Genomic DNA, 16751 nt, shown 5'->3' with positions numbered 1-16751 from the left:
ACTGCAACACATTTGTAAGTAAACCACAGCAAAGCTGCTGGACTACGGAGGCTCCGAAGGACAAACCTAGTGAAGGATTGTGCATAAAGGCTAATAGCTAAGCTAATAAACACAGGTGCAACCAAAATATTAATGAGGGCTCCAGCACTGGAACACCTAAATGGATTGGAAGTTGGAAACCCTCATTAATGTTTTGGTTGCACATGTGTTTTACCCTGCCTTTTAGACACAAAATGGCTGCTGTGAAAAAGGTCAGTTGCTTGCTTTTGCTCCGTTGCCTTTTTACTCTGTTTGTTACTGGGTGTCCACGGCTGGCGTCTAAAGTACTCAGCATGCGCAAAACAGGAATTTACGTCACAGACAGGAATCATGGGATGTGTAGTCTTTACCAGACATGATCTTTATAGGGCATAAGCTGTAAGCATCGTATATTATAAATCATTGCTCCATATCAGAATAGGAATGAGGGGGCGGGGCAATGAAAGGAAAAATGGACGCCAACTACTAGTGTCCGTAACAGTAGGCCTACCTACAGAGAAGTGTCACCGATCTTGCCGGATTTTTCTCCCACTGAGGGTTACATGTCCCACAATGACCACTGAAGCTTTTCGTGCGTTCCTTTATCACAAAATAACTGGGATGTGGAGGCTAAATGACGTCACATCCATTTTGTTAGCATTCCATTTGCAGAAAAGTTGAGCTGGGAAGTTCACTGTTTATTCACTGGTCAGATCCACTCGCTAGCCAGGCTAGCCATTGTTAGCAATAACAGTTGATAACAAGGCATTTCGTGTCATTTTGCGCATACAAACACTGCAGCCTCATGTCCACACAGATAGAAGTAGGCCGTGCTGTGTGTACAGCTGATTTAATGAGACACAAACAAGACAGAAGTGCTAAATAGCATGTACGATTATAACTACTGTTGTTGCGTGGATCAGCCATCTTGGATTTTTTACGTCGGGGCTGCTGAGGCTCCTACGAGTTTGGAATGGGAAATACCAGCTCTAGTGACGTCACGTCCCAGCTCATGAACTTTGAACCGGTAAGATTACCAGTTCCCAGTTATAAAGGAATGCACGATTTATAGCAAGTGTACGAGTTGAATACATTTACTCACTCCTTCCATCAGCTCCGCCATTATGATGAATCTTTTCAGGAATGGGTGTTACAGCGAGTTAGGTTACAAGCTAGTTTAAAAATAAATAAAGCTACTCACTGTCCTTACAGAAAAAACACATGAGGTGCATGTCCATATATATGTTTCACCACATGTGAATATAATATGGCGCATTGTTTTATTAAATGGGTTTTGACAACAAGCTAAGAGGTGAATACAGCAACAAAGCTTTGTTTGAGGCTCAAGGAAATCTCCACATAGCCCACGTTAGTTTGGGCCCCTGGGCAGCCCATCTCTCCGTGAATAGGCACCTGACAGGGAACCTTTCTAACAGCCACCCCCAAATGTATGCAGCACATTTGCACCATGTAGGAAAGGTGACCACAGCATTACTGAGGGGGCTGAAGTGCTAGGCTCCATTGGCCCGTTAGGCCACGCCCTAGTCTCTTAGAGCAGACGAGTTGGCTTCCGCAATTTTCCAATGCTTCCGCCATACCGTCTGTACTTCGTGGGGGAGAATCATGCACCAACCGGAATGGGAAGTAGAAAGGCGGGTCTTCCGCTCATTAGTCCAATCAGAATTTTTTTAAGGCGGGTCTTCCGCTCATTAGTCCAATCAGATTTTTTTTCCGTGGACACACGTGTCGTGATTGGTCGGATTTTGTCGAACTTCCTTCCAGTCTGAAGGTTTTTTTCCCAACTTCCTTGTGCATGTTCTGGGGGTGTAACGTACAGACTGTATAGCTGCATTCGCCGGATGTAGATGAGACAGTCTGTTTTAAGAGACTAGCCACGCCCTATCAATAGGGCCTCTGGGATGTATCGGCGCCGACCCGGCCCATCATGAAAGGCACAGGGACAAGCCCTGGCATTCACCCGGCATTCAGCGCAGGCTTGTAGACAGCGATGGAACGGATTTATGGCCGCGCCGAATGCAGTAGGTGCGCCGAATATCGGCAAACGCGTCCTTTGAGCCGGGATGGCCCAGTCTTCTGTTGTAATCCTGGATCAGGAGCTTGGTAGTCAGGTTCTCCGGGTCCAAAGCTATAGGGGTCCTCACCCTCTAATTGACGGTGGAGTGCTTCAAGCTCCAACCGCATCATTCTCTCCTCCAGGAGAGCGGATTGGACCGCGGAGTGACATCGTGATGTCACTGATGAGGTCATCGTGTCGATGCTGTCACGTGGCTTTGTGTCATTGCTGATGATGTCAGTCTCAGTGTAGTCTCGCAGTAGCCATACATCTACGTCTGGAAACACAACTCTCAAAAGCGGTTAGCGCCCGCCCCCCCAAGACAAAAAAAAAGAAAAAGGATGTGTGACAGTCGTAATGAATTGACCAACCAAGGACCTCGTGGTGCATTCGGAATGTGTGCACGCCTGTATGACGTAACTCCGGTCACAGCCCAACCGCCAATCGGATTTCTCCATCAGAATCTTGATGGATTGCCATCTTGGGTTCCAGGAAAGATGACTGTCTGTGATTCAGACCCTCCGTCGCTGGAAGCTTGCTGACGTCGACGTTGGGTCTGACCATGTGAGACTAACTAGTCACAGTGTGACATCATCACTCTCCATTGTGATGTCGTGCACCCCTGATGATGCCATACACTCCCTGGTGAAGTCACTATTCCCGGGTAGCTCCTAGGGGACCCGGCAGGCCTGATTGACCCCGGGCGGATTGGGCCCCCTTGGGCAGCCTATCTCTCTCCATGACATGGAACCTTTCTGACAGTCTGAAATCACTTATTGCAGGTTTAGGTGTTCCTGAGGTGGACGGTCCAAAGCAAAGTCAAATTCTGTTGACAAAGTGAAGTAAAACACTACAGTATAAATCTCTTCTCAGCTATTATACCTCTGGTGGAAGGAAGCCAGGTGGACAAATCTTGTTTTTCTTACTTGCATTAATAGGCCCTATGATGATGCAGCCTGTGGTAGTTTGCACAGAGAGAGGAGAGGAATTGGCCTGTGTGCAGAGCAGCACGTTCGTCCGTCTGCCGCGTTGCTGTGCTCCCACAGAGAGAGCAGAGGTATTTTTCACTGAATTATCTCCCCTTAATGACCACGGGATTCTAATTAAAGGCGTGATTAGGGATCGCTCTTAAGCACCTTATTGGAAATTAAGTACAATCCATTTTGCCTGACAGCGAGTTTCGAGAGATACTCTTCTGCTGATCACCAGGTGAAAAGCAGGGGAGAAGATGCTTTGTCTTGCTGTTTTGTTTGGCACAACAGTCCAGGCAGGCAGGCAGTTTTTTAACCAGGGAGATTTTGCTGGGATGTGTGTCTTTAGATAAGATGAATGATACCCCCCCTCCCTCAGAAATATAGAAAGGGTTTTACTGTAATATCTGTCCTGTTTCAATCTCCATTCTCTCAAATCTCCCTATCCTCCTTGTGAATAAGGTTAATGCTTCATATCTCATTGAAGTTATTTCACAAGTGATATCCTCCAGGGCGTGCAAGGGCTATTAATGTAGGAGGAGCAATATAAAAAAAAAGTCCAAAGAAAATGTGAAAGTTTTCGCCAAGCTATAGTTTTAAATAGTTATATTATCTAGACCTCAGAGGTCAGACATCCAAACACAGTGGTTAACAGAAGTGAACTGTCAACTGACGTTGCATAATAATGATGTGAGGAAATCTTCTGTTTGTTGCGTGACATTTTTGGAGTAGTATACAGTATTGAACTTACATACTTTCCATTTTGCTTCGGAATACATATGCTCACATGTTTTATATGTTGAATAAGCTGTGACTGCCGTACAAGTCTAAAACTCGGTATAAGAAACACAGCCTTGCTATTTTTATTTTATTTTTATTTTTTGTCTTCTACATCCTTTCTGCATTCTGGCCCTATTTAATCTGTTCTATCTACTGTACATACTACACACACACACACACACACACACACACAGCCATGCACGCACGCACGCACGCACGCACGCACGCGCACACACACACACACACACACACACACACACACACACACACACATGCAAACATACACAGCCACATACATAATGAACAATCGCCTATCATCTATACACACAATAAAAAACTATTCTATTACTGTGTATTGATTTGCTCCATTCAGCAATAACAACTGTAGAGTATTGACCCTATCTAATTCAGCTATACATTACATGAAATGCATTATTTGAGGTCTGGAAACACTTACCTCTCCTATTGTAAATATTAAATGTCTCTAGTTGTATATTTTTCTTTTTGATCTCCAGTTGATAAGCTTGAATGCTGAAAGGACATAGTGGGGTGATTATTTGATTTTAGGCACTTTTGTGTACTTCAATTTCTGAAAAAATCTCATAAAACCTTCAATTATCTACCTAAGCTTTATAGTCATTTTGTCTGGAATCATCAACAGAACATGGTAACATCATTTCATGTATTTTTTTTAAATGGAATTTGCTTGCCAAATTTCTAAATGTACATGGTGGAATTGACGCTGGTGGTACTGTAATGACATTTTCTTCATTTTCAGCTAACTGCTGCTAGTGTACTGGTTGAACTTGCTAAGCCTTCAGAGCTAATATTCTCAATTTAGATATATGAAGAAATTACAGTAAAATTAAAAGATATAATCCCAGGTCCTTTCTGTGTGGAGGAGTTTGCATGTTCTTCCCGTGTTCGTGTGGGTTTTCTCCGGGTGCACCGGTTTCCTCCCACCACCTAAAGACATGTATGTTAGGGTTAATACTCCTGTCAGTGCCCCTGACCAAGGCACTGGCAAAAGAACTGGAGTTGGTCCCCGGGCGCTGCACTGCAGCTGCCCACTGCCCAAGGTTCCTAGTAGAGGATGGGTCAAATGCAGAGGATGAATTTCCCCATGGGGATAAATAAAGGATAACTTAACTAACTTAACTAACTTATATATATATAGCAAAAACAACATGAAATTATTATTGTGATTACTGCTACTTGCTTGTTTCTTCCTATAGTCAGTATCGCAGTGACGGTAACAATTAGCTTCACTGAATAATCTTGATTAATTACGAGGGGCTCTCTGCTAACTTTCAGAAAATGTGTCATTTCAGAAGAATGAGTAATTACTTGATTTTTCAATCTATACAAAATGTATGTAGCGGTCCTCTGAAAACAAAGGAATCCATATTTTGAATTTTAAAGACGTACGCTCCACAATTACCGCATCGCTCACCATTCTCGCAAAGTTTCTCGAAAAGGTCACTTCCATCCTGTTAGAAATGAGAAGATTCTCTACCCGTTCGTAACCTTTACACAAGAAATCCCATTGGGTTGACTCATTGTTCGGTGCAAGCGCTTCATAAATCTATAGAATACTATGGAGTGGATGTCTCTAATCAATGGCTTTGGGTGCTTGTCTCGTCTAATCACCTGGGTCACATCCATTGATCGTGACGGCCAGGTTAGAACTAGGGAAGCAATTACCATTTACTTTTATTATACTGTACATGTAGCCAGTGAACTGTGTGTGTGTGTGTGTGTCTGTGTGTGTGTGTGTCTGTGTGTGTGTGTGTGTGTGTGTGTGTGTGTGCATATCTGTATGTGTAGGTATATTGTGCACAGACACACGTGTGTGTGTGTGTGTACGTGCATGCTTGAAAGCCTGTAGTGCATGTGCTACTGGCTGTATGTGTTAATTGAGCTGCTGTGGGAGTAAATGGATCATAGTCAGCTTGAACAGCTCAAGTGTGAAGCACGTGTAAGACTTTGCCCAGTGTGTGACAGGAAGGGTCAAGTGTTCCCTCAGGGCCCCCCGGCCACGCCTGACCCTCCTACAATACCAATTTAGCCCTCAGTTAGTCCGTGTGTGCCACGGGCTTTATGGGAAGCTATTGGAAGCCGGTGGTGGTGGTGGGCTGTCGTCACGTTCGAGGCTTCTGGATGTGTTCAGGTGACACCTTAACTAAGTCTGCTCCTAACAATTAGAGTGAAGTGGAGAGATGTGGCACCTCAGGGGAGGGCCAGAGGTGAAAGAGAGACTAGAAGAGAAACAGAAGGAACAGTGTTGGTTGGTTAGAAGGAGGTGGGCACAAAGCACCTCTGATACCTGAATTATTATTATTTTAATGTAATTAGGCTACGTTCAGACAGCAGGCACAAAGTGGCCCGAATCTGATCTCAGTGACTCAGGTCAGTCTTTTCCATGACTGTGTGAACAGTACAAGTCACATGGAATGTGACTTTTTTAAGGCTAGCTACTTTCAAATGTGGAAAAAAATCTTGATTCGAATCCGATTTTTTGCAATGTGACCTCGGTGTGAACAGAACACAGTCCGTATCAGACTTCAATGTGACTTTTGCGTCACTCCAGAGCGACATTCGTCACTATTTTGCGCTGGCAGGAGGTGCCAGGCAGGCAGATTGTGATTACAGACATGGAGGACAGCTGCGAGGGAGCTAGTCAGTGGAGGGACAGTATTTGGGGTGACACTTCTGTGCAAGCAAAACTTGAGGGGTCGCCTGTAGTGAGTGTCTTGCCGTGAGAGTCTTGTGGATTAGGCACTGACAGATGTAGTTGAAAGTAGCCCTTGACATCCTGAAATTTGTTGATGAACTCCGTTTCAGTCTAGGCATGCACGTCACGGTCCCACACCACGCATCCACAAACTCCTCTGGACAGAAGTAGCAGCTTATTGCTCCACAGAAAGCCATCGTTAAAATTGTGTCTCTCTTTCTCCTCCTCCGCCTCCTCGCTATCATCTGCTCCTGTATTCGCTTGGTGTCCACCGCACAATAACAATAAATTAAACCGTAAACAACACATGAAACAACACCGGCGTCAACTACCGCCATGTTTATGCTGTCTTCTTCCGGGTTTACGTAGAACAGCAGTGTGCTGCGTGTGACGTTATTGCTCTTCTGCACATGCGGGTCACTTCAGGGCCGTGTGGCCTGTTCACACTGGAATCTGATATTGGCCACTTTTAAAAGGTCTGTGTGAACAGCCATACAAAAAATTGGATCTGAACAAAAAAAAATCTGAATTGAGCACTAAGGTTTGCTGTGTGAAATGTGAACAGAGATCTTTGAAATTGATGTGGTATTGACCAAGATTGCTTCAGTTGGCAGCCATTTTTCCTCACATGCCCCTACTGCACTAAACAAGCTTGTTTTCACCACTGACAGGCTGGCAGGGGTGGATTATCCACCGGGCCAATTGGGATGGTGCCCAGGGGCCTCCAACCTCTAGGGGCCTCCAAAACCACCACACACCAACTGCGCTCTCATCCTGTCTGTGTGTCTGCGGCCAACATTGCTGTCTGTCAGAAGCTGTAGCGGGTTCATTTTGAAAGCTAGAGTGAATATATGGCATTATATGAAACTAGAAGACCGCATGCATTGGTATCAATCAACCATGTCACACTAGCTTGTCCGAACGGTGGCTAAATAACGCTCTAAATCAAGGTTCAAATTTGGTGAGGGAAAAACTAGCATAGCCATTTTCAAAGGGGTCCTAGTCCTCTTGGTGTCTTATGTGTTATTTTGGATGGATTTTTGGATTTTTTTTAAAATAAATTCTAACAAACAAATTGTATCAACACAAAAATTGCTGCAACAATTGATGAGACATAACTGAGCGTGGGGATGGCCATCATATAAGTGGTAGGGAAAGCTCCAAGAGTTTGTGCCCAGGGGCCTCTCTCTGCATTCTTAATCCGTGCTTGCTGACAGGATCAGATCATTCCACGGGGATAGCTTCCATCCTGCTCACCTGGAGCAATCCAAGTCTCCACAAGCCCTGAGCTGAAAGGTTGACTTGAAAAGACGTCATTTACACCCTTTTTTTAGCTGAAATAAAGCCATATGTGCAGCTGGATTATTCTTCCTTGAGCATCTGGCTACAGGGCAGATTTAAGATGAAAACATGGTGTAAGGACCAGACCAGGACACATACCCTTAATCCTGCTTCCCACCCGCAGACACAGCCAATTGTACCAGTATGGACGCCCGGCCACGAACACGGGGGCTCGAACCCGCGACCCTCATGTTGGTAGGCAGGGAATCTACCGCTGCACTCCTCCTGCTCTTTATTCCTACTCACACTCCTATCCTCTTGTTCCATCTCCTCCTTCCCGTCCAACTCCTCCTCCTCCTCCCCCTCCTCCTCCCCCTCCCCCTCCCTCTCCCTCTGGCCTGCAAAAGCACTTATCTTGTTGCATTGCTTGCACTGTTGCTATTAGCGCCACTGCTGCTCGGCAAGCAGATATGCTTATATGCAAAAGAGTTTAAAAAAAACAACGGAGAAAAGACTAATAAATGAAATAAAAATAAATAAACAAAACGAAAGCAGTTTAGAATATAAAACTTGACATCTTAATACATACTGGCCACCTAATGGGTGTTCCATCACAATTACCCTCAGATATAGATGAAGTGGCTCCTTGTGTATCGGACAGTGCCTCATCAATCTTAGCGGTGCTGTCCCCGCAACAAAAAGGAGAGGAAAGCAAATTGCTGTATTTAATTAATGTACTGCCTGCTTTTGTTATACCGCTGCTCAGCATCTTTCCATCCACAGTGTAGGAGAGAAGGGAGGAGAGTGTTGTACACACAAGCGCGTGCACAGAGACTGTAGGGTAGAAAGAGTGAGAGACAAAAAGACGGAGAGATAGAAAGGGTGGAGAGAGAGGGAGAGAGAGAGAGAGAGAGAGAGAGAGGGAGGGAAGGGGGGGGGGTCTAAAAAAATGAATGGCCGAGCAGAACAGGCTGCATCCATCGGCAAACTTTATAATGAATGTCTAAGTTTGGCAGCCATGATGGATGAGTGGGGAATGGTGTTTGTCACAAATGCAATCTTCTTTGAATCGCTCCGCTGTTTCCCAGTTGAAGAGAAGGGCTCGAGTGCCGTGCTGAACGACTTATAGCAGGACCATAATCATGTAATTAACGTTTAATGATCTGACAATTAACTCAATTACTACAGAGTACACGTATATGTATAACAAATCTGTCACATTAATGCAAATGGTAACCTCGTTAGGCTTGTTTACAGTAACATATTGGACAATTAAGGCAAAGAGGCAAGATCATATTCAGTTATTAACGAGCGATGGGTAGCTGTCTTTCGCTTGAAGTGACACGATGAAGCCTATAATGACAGTCATTTCATATTGTGACACTCGACTGAACTACATGTGTGTCTGTATGTCGTGCCTGTGCTGTGCTGTGCTGCGCTACCTGAAGACTGTTCTGGCTCATAGTCTCCTCAGCTGCATATTTTCAAAAACTGTGATTAGTGAGTAACCAGGTCAGTTAATTCAGTTGGGTTTAGTTCAGCAGCATGTTGTATGCACACATTTACACCCATTTGATGGTTTTCTAAGAGATCTACTTCAGTAGGCCTATTCAGTCCATATTTTTTAATGGTCTAGTTTTGAACACAAAGGTCTGTTTCATAAACTTTTGTTAACCAGAAAAGTGCTACCAAGCAGACATCCAACCAAAATCCCCATACAAAAATGACATTGACTTCCAGATGAAGGAACCCAGCGAGATGCTAACTTCATCATGCTAAAGTCATCCCTGCGGTTAGGTCCTCTATTGGCTCGGACTTGACTAAAAGCGCTCTTGACTAACAGCCCTGCATGAGTTGAATTCACACAGGCAAAGTTCTACCAACAGTTGTGAATGTTCAGTAGTAGACCTAGTTGGAATTCGTAAAACACTTCCCATTATATTACACTAGAACTGAGATTATTTTAGAGCTCGGATGCATTTGCAGAAAGGATGCGCAGACATCGAGTTGAATGACAGCTTAACCCACTTAAAGGAACACTCCGCCCATTTTCAACCAGCTTTGTATCATTAGAACATCAGTAGTATATCAGAAAACTGTAAACGGTTTTGAAGTCTGTCATTTAATTTGACAGTTATTGAGTGTTAAAGTGTGGACCAGTGATGTCACTGGTCCACACTTTAACACTCAATAACTGTCAAATTAAATGACAGACTTCAAAACCGTTTACAGTTTTCTGATATACTACTGATGTTCTAATGATACAAAGCTGGTTGAAAATGGGCGGAGTGTTCCTTTAAGTACAACGATCTTTTTGCGCGGCAACTTTTTTCGAGGTGACGTCGACTCGTCAAACAACGATACCAGTCGACAAAATGGCTCACAGCCGTTGCCGTCCGTCCACGCTACCAGCAGGACGCTGCGAGGCCGCCTCCCCCGGTCTGCTGGGTCTAAAGGACGAACAGCGGGATCCATTTCTCAGAGGTGTGGGCGGTCGCGCACTTCCATCGATATCATGCAAGCGAGCCTGCTGCTGTGAGCTGCCATGCGTGTCTTTTCAGCACCAGATCAATAAAGGAGAACAGATTGTGCCCCTTCCATCGCCACCTCCGCTCGCTGAGGGATTACAACACACTGTATCTTTCCTCCATCATTATCATTATGTCCAATCTTTTGAAAGGGCAATGTCAGCTGGAACGTGGGGACATAACAGAAATTCAATTGACAGGAATAGGCTCTGTGTGGGATTATAATTGGATACGTAGTAGTATAGCATAATTGGTAGTGAAGCGATCAGATGATGGGTGAAGTCTTCCTTTTCATTCTGATATGAATTAATTGTGTCATACCCGACTGTGCTATCTATTAAAATATAGAGTATAATATTAAACTGTGTGCAGCCGCTTCGCAGTTTACTGTAAGCACGTCTGTGAGTCCTTCCGTTCGTTATGGCACGGAATGTCCATCTGTCACCAGTGGTGGCCAGTGGTGACTGATGATGTCAGAGTAAACAAACACAATCCATCGACTGAGTATGCAAACGCCCCCCCGACTGATGATGTCACACCCACTGATGATGTCATGCCCCACATTCATTGAGTGGAAGGACAGATGGACAAACATGCAAAGTCAGTTATAGAAATGGCTTCACCGCTCTGATGATGTCATTAGTAAACAAACACAATCCATCAAGTGAGCATGCAAACGCCCCCCCCGGCTGATGATGGCATACCCACTGATAGTGTCATGCCCCACAAACATCAATTGGGCCAGTGGTATCCCACTGATGATGTCATAGACATTGTGACATTATCAGTGATGTTGTGTATAGCTATGTCATCAGTGATGTCAGTTAAGCAATTGTGATGTCATCAGTGATTTAGGACAGACACTGTATAGGCTGATGATGTCTGCACCGCTTACTTCTCACCTGGGTGTGCTTTGTTTTTAAATCTCATGGGGCGATATTCTGACATATTTGTGGATAGAAACAGGCTCTTGTCCTTTGATGATACTTATATGCAGCCCTAAAAAACAAACAAAAAACTCATAGTATCAACTCAAAATTCATATTATGTGCAATAGCAAACAAAGAAACAGGAAAGCGTTGTTCAATTTCACTGGTTCAAAACAGCAATGTAGAAAAACAAGCACAGAAGACTGGGACAACATTTGGAGTGTCTCAGTGGAGAGAGGGGACACGGGATGGAGGGAGAGGAGAGGAGAGGAGAGGAGAGGAGAGGAGAGGAGAGGAGAGGAGAGGAGAGGAGCAGAGAGGAGAGGAGCAGAGAGGAGAGGAGCAGGGGACGGGGAGAGAAGGAGAGGTGTTCACCTTGAGAGAGCTCATCCATTACAGGCATGCTGAGGCCCGCTCTGTCACACTGTCACACTGATGCCACCTCTACAGCACCCGAAAGGTCACCCCGCACTTCACCACCTCAAACACACACACACACACACACACACACACACACACACACACACACACACACACACACACACACACGCACGCACGCACACACACACACACACACACACACACACACACGTACACTTGCACATGGAGATACACACACTCCCATCTGTCGCCCCCAGCACTGACAAGTCACGCTGCTGCTACGCAGACACAAATGCAAATAATACGCAGATGCACATGCACAAGGGGAGATATAATTTCAGTCAAAGCAAAAATAAATAATATATCAATCCCCCTCTGTTTTTTCCTGATCATTTTCTTGAACATGTGATACAGTGTGCAGCTTGAATGGGACACCCCTCCCTATCTGTCAGAGATAATCTCTTATGTAGGCTATTGTATTATATTACAGGTATTTCCCAAGCTATGGTAGGTAGCATGACTAATTGGTGATGAAATTATCAAATTGTAAATTATGAATAAGTCAGGCAGGGCTCCAAACTGACACAAAATCAACCTCCTTGTTACTGACACCAAGTTGTTAACTACTGTAGTGTATATAGCATTGAGGCTTCCTAGAATTTTCTTTTTCTTTTTCTTGTAATTCCTCCCCCGCCATTTATAAAAGTGTTTGTATGTGGACCAGCTTTCTCAAAAAAATTTTTTTACGTGAAATCCTATGGGAATCGACCACATGGTGGAAAAAAGGCCTGGAAAATTTTCAGTCAAAAGTTTTTGTTTTGTTTTTGTTTTGCTTTAATCCTCCCTGTGTGAAATCCAAGTGTTTGCACCTCTGCCAACACCTTGACATCCGCCATGTTCCAGAGCAGACTCGTTATTTGCACGACCGATAGAGGTCGCTTAATTTTGAAACGTTTACAGGTTGTATAAAAAGCTGCTTGTGCAAACGATGTATCGTGTAAATGTGTGTGTGTGTGTGTGTGTGTGTGTGTGTGTGTGTGTGTGTGTATCTCATGAGCACCTGTACTTTTTCTTTATCTGACTTCTGTGTGTGAAGTGTGTGTAAAGAAATCATGACGTTCCAGCTCCAGCCTCATTGTGTGTGTGTGTGTGTGTGTGTGTGTGTGTGTGTGTGTGTGTGTGTGTGTGTGTGTGGGTGTGTGGGTGTCCTCTCTTGCTCTCCGTCGAGGTGGTGGGGGAGCCTGCCAATCACTAAACCCACGCACACAACAAACGATCATTTGCCCCCTCCAGAGGAGATCACAGTGCTCATTTGCTGGAGGCTTAGATGAGTCCTGCCCCTCTTTTACTCTCTCTCAGCCAACATCATCATTTGTTAGTAATAAAGAGAGAGAGAGAGAGAGAGAGAGAGAGGGGGGGGGGTGTTGGAAATGGCAATGTAGAGAGGAGGGGACAAAGGATGGAGGAAGAGAGGTGAGAGAGAGACTCACTCCTCTCTTCTTTGGGAGCTGGAGTGAACAGGTGGTGTTGTGATATCGGCGTGGTGCTTAGAGGTTGCCTACAAATGTCCATCTAACTGGGCCAGTTAGCAGTTACCTGAGCATCTGCTTGCAGAGAAGAGCCTCACAGCAGGACATTTAAGACCGTCAATAACCCTGCAGATTATCTGCTGTGTGTGGAATCATAAACTGCAGGTTGGGGTGGTGGGTTTTAGTTTAGTGGGGAAACCACATGCTACATTTTTGTTCCACTTTTGTAAGACTATCAAAAAATGGCTTTGCTCTCAATTTTAGATCATTCCAAGTTAGTTAGTTAGTTAGTTTATTTCGGTCCATTCAACAAATCATGACAATACACACATACAATGACTTGAGGCAAGATGGGCCGAAAAGGTGTAGGCTGAAGCCGCAGCTTATTTTGCCTACCCTATGTAAATAAAAGAAAATTACAAAAACAAAACATGTTAACGCAGTTTCAATTATGGTATTTAACTGAACTTTAGAAGAAAAAAATTTTTTTGAAAGAAATTTACAAGTGATCGTGCTCATATATATACATACATATATAGATTTATTTTTAACATATATATATATACATATTAGGGATGCACCGATTGCCATTTTCTTGGCCGATTCCGATTTCCGATTTTTGAATAGTCTGACTTGCCGATACCGATTTTTGCCGATTCCGATTTTTTTTTCTAAAAACAACAATTGACAGCTTACACAAACGTTTTTGTAACTTTGTTTGAAAATTAAGATTCATAGAACAATTCTTACATCTAATGGGGATCCAAATAAACAAATAAACAATTCTTATCATTTGCATGAAGTAGGACCATCTCACTCAAACACAAGTTCTAACCTTGTGAGATGTCACACAACTCAAATGTGCTAGTACCTAGAAGTCTAGCTGTTACGCTACGCCCTTGAGGCCAGGAGATTACGGTCATATCAGTCTTAGAGGATTTCCTTAATATTCAGAATATCATCTTTTCCCTCTTAGTTTTAGTACTTATTAGGATTTTGCTTTACATAGTAGGCCTATAGGACACGTATTATTATTGTAGTGCTGCAGGTTTACCGCCAGGGGGAGCTCTAGGTAAAGTATAGTAGCCTGTACTGACAACTACATCCGGGGATAATGGTTACGTTTCTCCGGCAGTCCTGAGATGTCTGGCTCGATTTCTAGGGTGGAGACTCTGGAGACGATACGCCATGGGCACAACATGTTGTGGGATTTAAGACCTCACTAATGATGTCACCGATTATGTCACAATTTGTGGTTTTGTGTCACTTGGTGACACAGAACGTGACTAACACCGCAAAATCATGACTAACACCGTTAGGCAATTTTAATTATGAGATGATGATGATGATGATAATGGAGGATATAGGAATACTACAGAGATACTGTAAGAATGGTATCTTCTTCTTCCATTGTGACATCATCAGTGAGGTCATAAATCCCCCTCTACTCAAACAGAAATAATGTTTCATGTTTGTTAATTTCGGCTGTGTTTTTTATGTGTTTTTTATATGTGCATTGCTTTGCTGCTTGTTTTTTCGATTATTTTTTTGTAAAGCACCTTGAATTGCCTTTGTGTATGAAAGGTGCTATATAAATAAAATTTGACTTGACTTGACTTGACTTGACTCATGCGTTGTGACATTTTCAGTGCTGTCATCATAACCTACAAATAGTGGCATCATCAGTGATGTAATAACTCCTCTTCTACTTAGCCATTGTGACATCATTAGTGATGTCATAAATCTTTCCCTGCTAGTGGTATAAATAGAGGGTGGTACGAGTACGAAGCAAGGAACCAGAACTCTTCTCTCGGTAGAACCTGGAAACTCGGCTTATCTGATGCAACCGTTTCCAGCAAACATGACGGAGATGAGGAAGCGAGGTGGAGGCGCAGACCCTGACAGCAACGACGACAATATCGGCTACAAGGAGGCCGATGGCAAGGACAGGCTGGGCCTGCAGGACGAGGCAGGGGGAGAAGAACGCGATGGTGACTCCAAAGCAGACACTCCAGATATCCCTCCCTCTGCAGATACTACTGACAACACTCCACAATGTCTCATCAAAGCCCTGCAGGGGCTGCCGCCCAGATGGAAGAACTGCTGGATACGAGTGGTGTCCGGTTTAGCCATGATATCAGGCTTCTTCCTCATCATCTACCTGGGACCTATCACACTCATATTGGTGGTCATGTCCATCCAAATCAAGTGTTTCCAAGAAATAATCGCCATCATCGGCTACCGCGTTTACTCCTACGATTTCCCGTGGTTCAGAACGAGCTGGTGCTTCCTGGTTTGTGCCAACTACTTCTTCTATGGTGAAACTGTCGCCGATTACTTTGGGGCCCTGGTGCAGAGGGAACCGCTGACATACCTGGCTCGCTACCATCCCTTCATCTCCTTAGCTTTTTACCTCGCCGTCTTCTGCATGTTTGTGCTGCGTCTCGAGAAAAAACATTATCGTCTGCAGTTTTATATGTTTGCTTTGACCCATGTGACCCTGTTGTTTGTGGTAACCCAGTCCCACCTAGCCATTCAGAACCTGTTCGACGGAATGATCTGGTTCATTGTCCCCACCTCCATTGTGATCTGCAATGACAGTATGGCGTATCTGTTTGGATTCTTCTTAGGCAGAACTCCACTCATAAAGCTTTCTCCCAAGAAGACGTGGGAGGGCTTCATCGGAGGTTTCTTCTCCACCGTGGTCTTCGGCTTCATCCTGGCCTACCTCCTGTCCCAGTTCCCGTACTTTGTGTGTCCCGTGGGTTACATCAGTGAGACCAGCACGTTCACCATCGAATGCACGCCCGCGGACATCTTTGTGATGCAGGAGTACACTCTTCCCGACGTGATCCAGAAGACGCTGAGATGGAAAACGGTGAACCTGTACCCCTTCCAGATACACAGCATCTGGCTGTCCACCTTCGGCTCTCTCATCGGGCCGTTTGGCGGCTTCTTCGCCAGCGGCTTTAAGCGAGCCTTCAAAATCAAAGACTTTGCCAGCACCATCCCGGGCCACGGTGGCATCGTGGACCGGGTGGACTGTCAGTATCTGATGACCATCTTCACGTACGCCTACATAGCCAGCTTTGTCAGGGGGCCCAACCCCAGTAAGGTGCTGCAGCAGCTGTTGGTGCTGCAGCCTGAGCAGCAACTCGGCATCTTCCACACTCTGCACTCCCACCTGAGAGAGAGGGGCATGCTCCCCGCCGCTGCCCAGGCCGAGTGACACGCCCGCAGCCTCACAGGGTGTGACTGGACCGTGTTTGTGTGATTTGTTTGGAGAGTTTGTGTATATACACACATACACGCACAAAGAAGTCTGCCTGTATACGATACCGGGCCCTTTTCCATCATCATCCACCTATCCACCTTATTTTTGAATGCCCCACTGTAAAAAATAATTGTGCGTACAAGGTCCGGTTTAACGTGACTTATTGTTGCAGCCTGCCATTTCCTAAATGGTATTCTACTTGATTTGAAAAGATGGCCGCCTACACTCAGTCCCTTGTACCCTGGTTGAATT

The 16751-nt window shown here is 44.7% G+C and overlaps 1 pseudogene across 1 annotated transcript; it reads left to right on the top strand.

Moving 5' to 3' along the window:
• Positions 1-15086: 15086 nt before the first annotated feature.
• LOC310798239 (phosphatidate cytidylyltransferase 2 pseudogene) lies at positions 15087-16454 on the top strand (annotated as a pseudogene). The gene has a single exon. The product of its transcript is annotated as a phosphatidate cytidylyltransferase 2 pseudogene (transcript).
• The last annotated feature ends 297 nt before the right edge of the window (positions 16455-16751 follow it).

This window comes from Poromitra crassiceps (genome assembly GCF_964638095.1).
Source record: "Poromitra crassiceps genome assembly, chromosome: 25".
NCBI classification, from domain to species: domain Eukaryota; kingdom Metazoa; phylum Chordata; class Actinopteri; order Beryciformes; family Melamphaidae; genus Poromitra; species Poromitra crassiceps.
The sequence above is the reverse complement of the archived record's forward strand: the minus strand, read 5'-3'. Positions and strand labels throughout refer to the sequence as shown.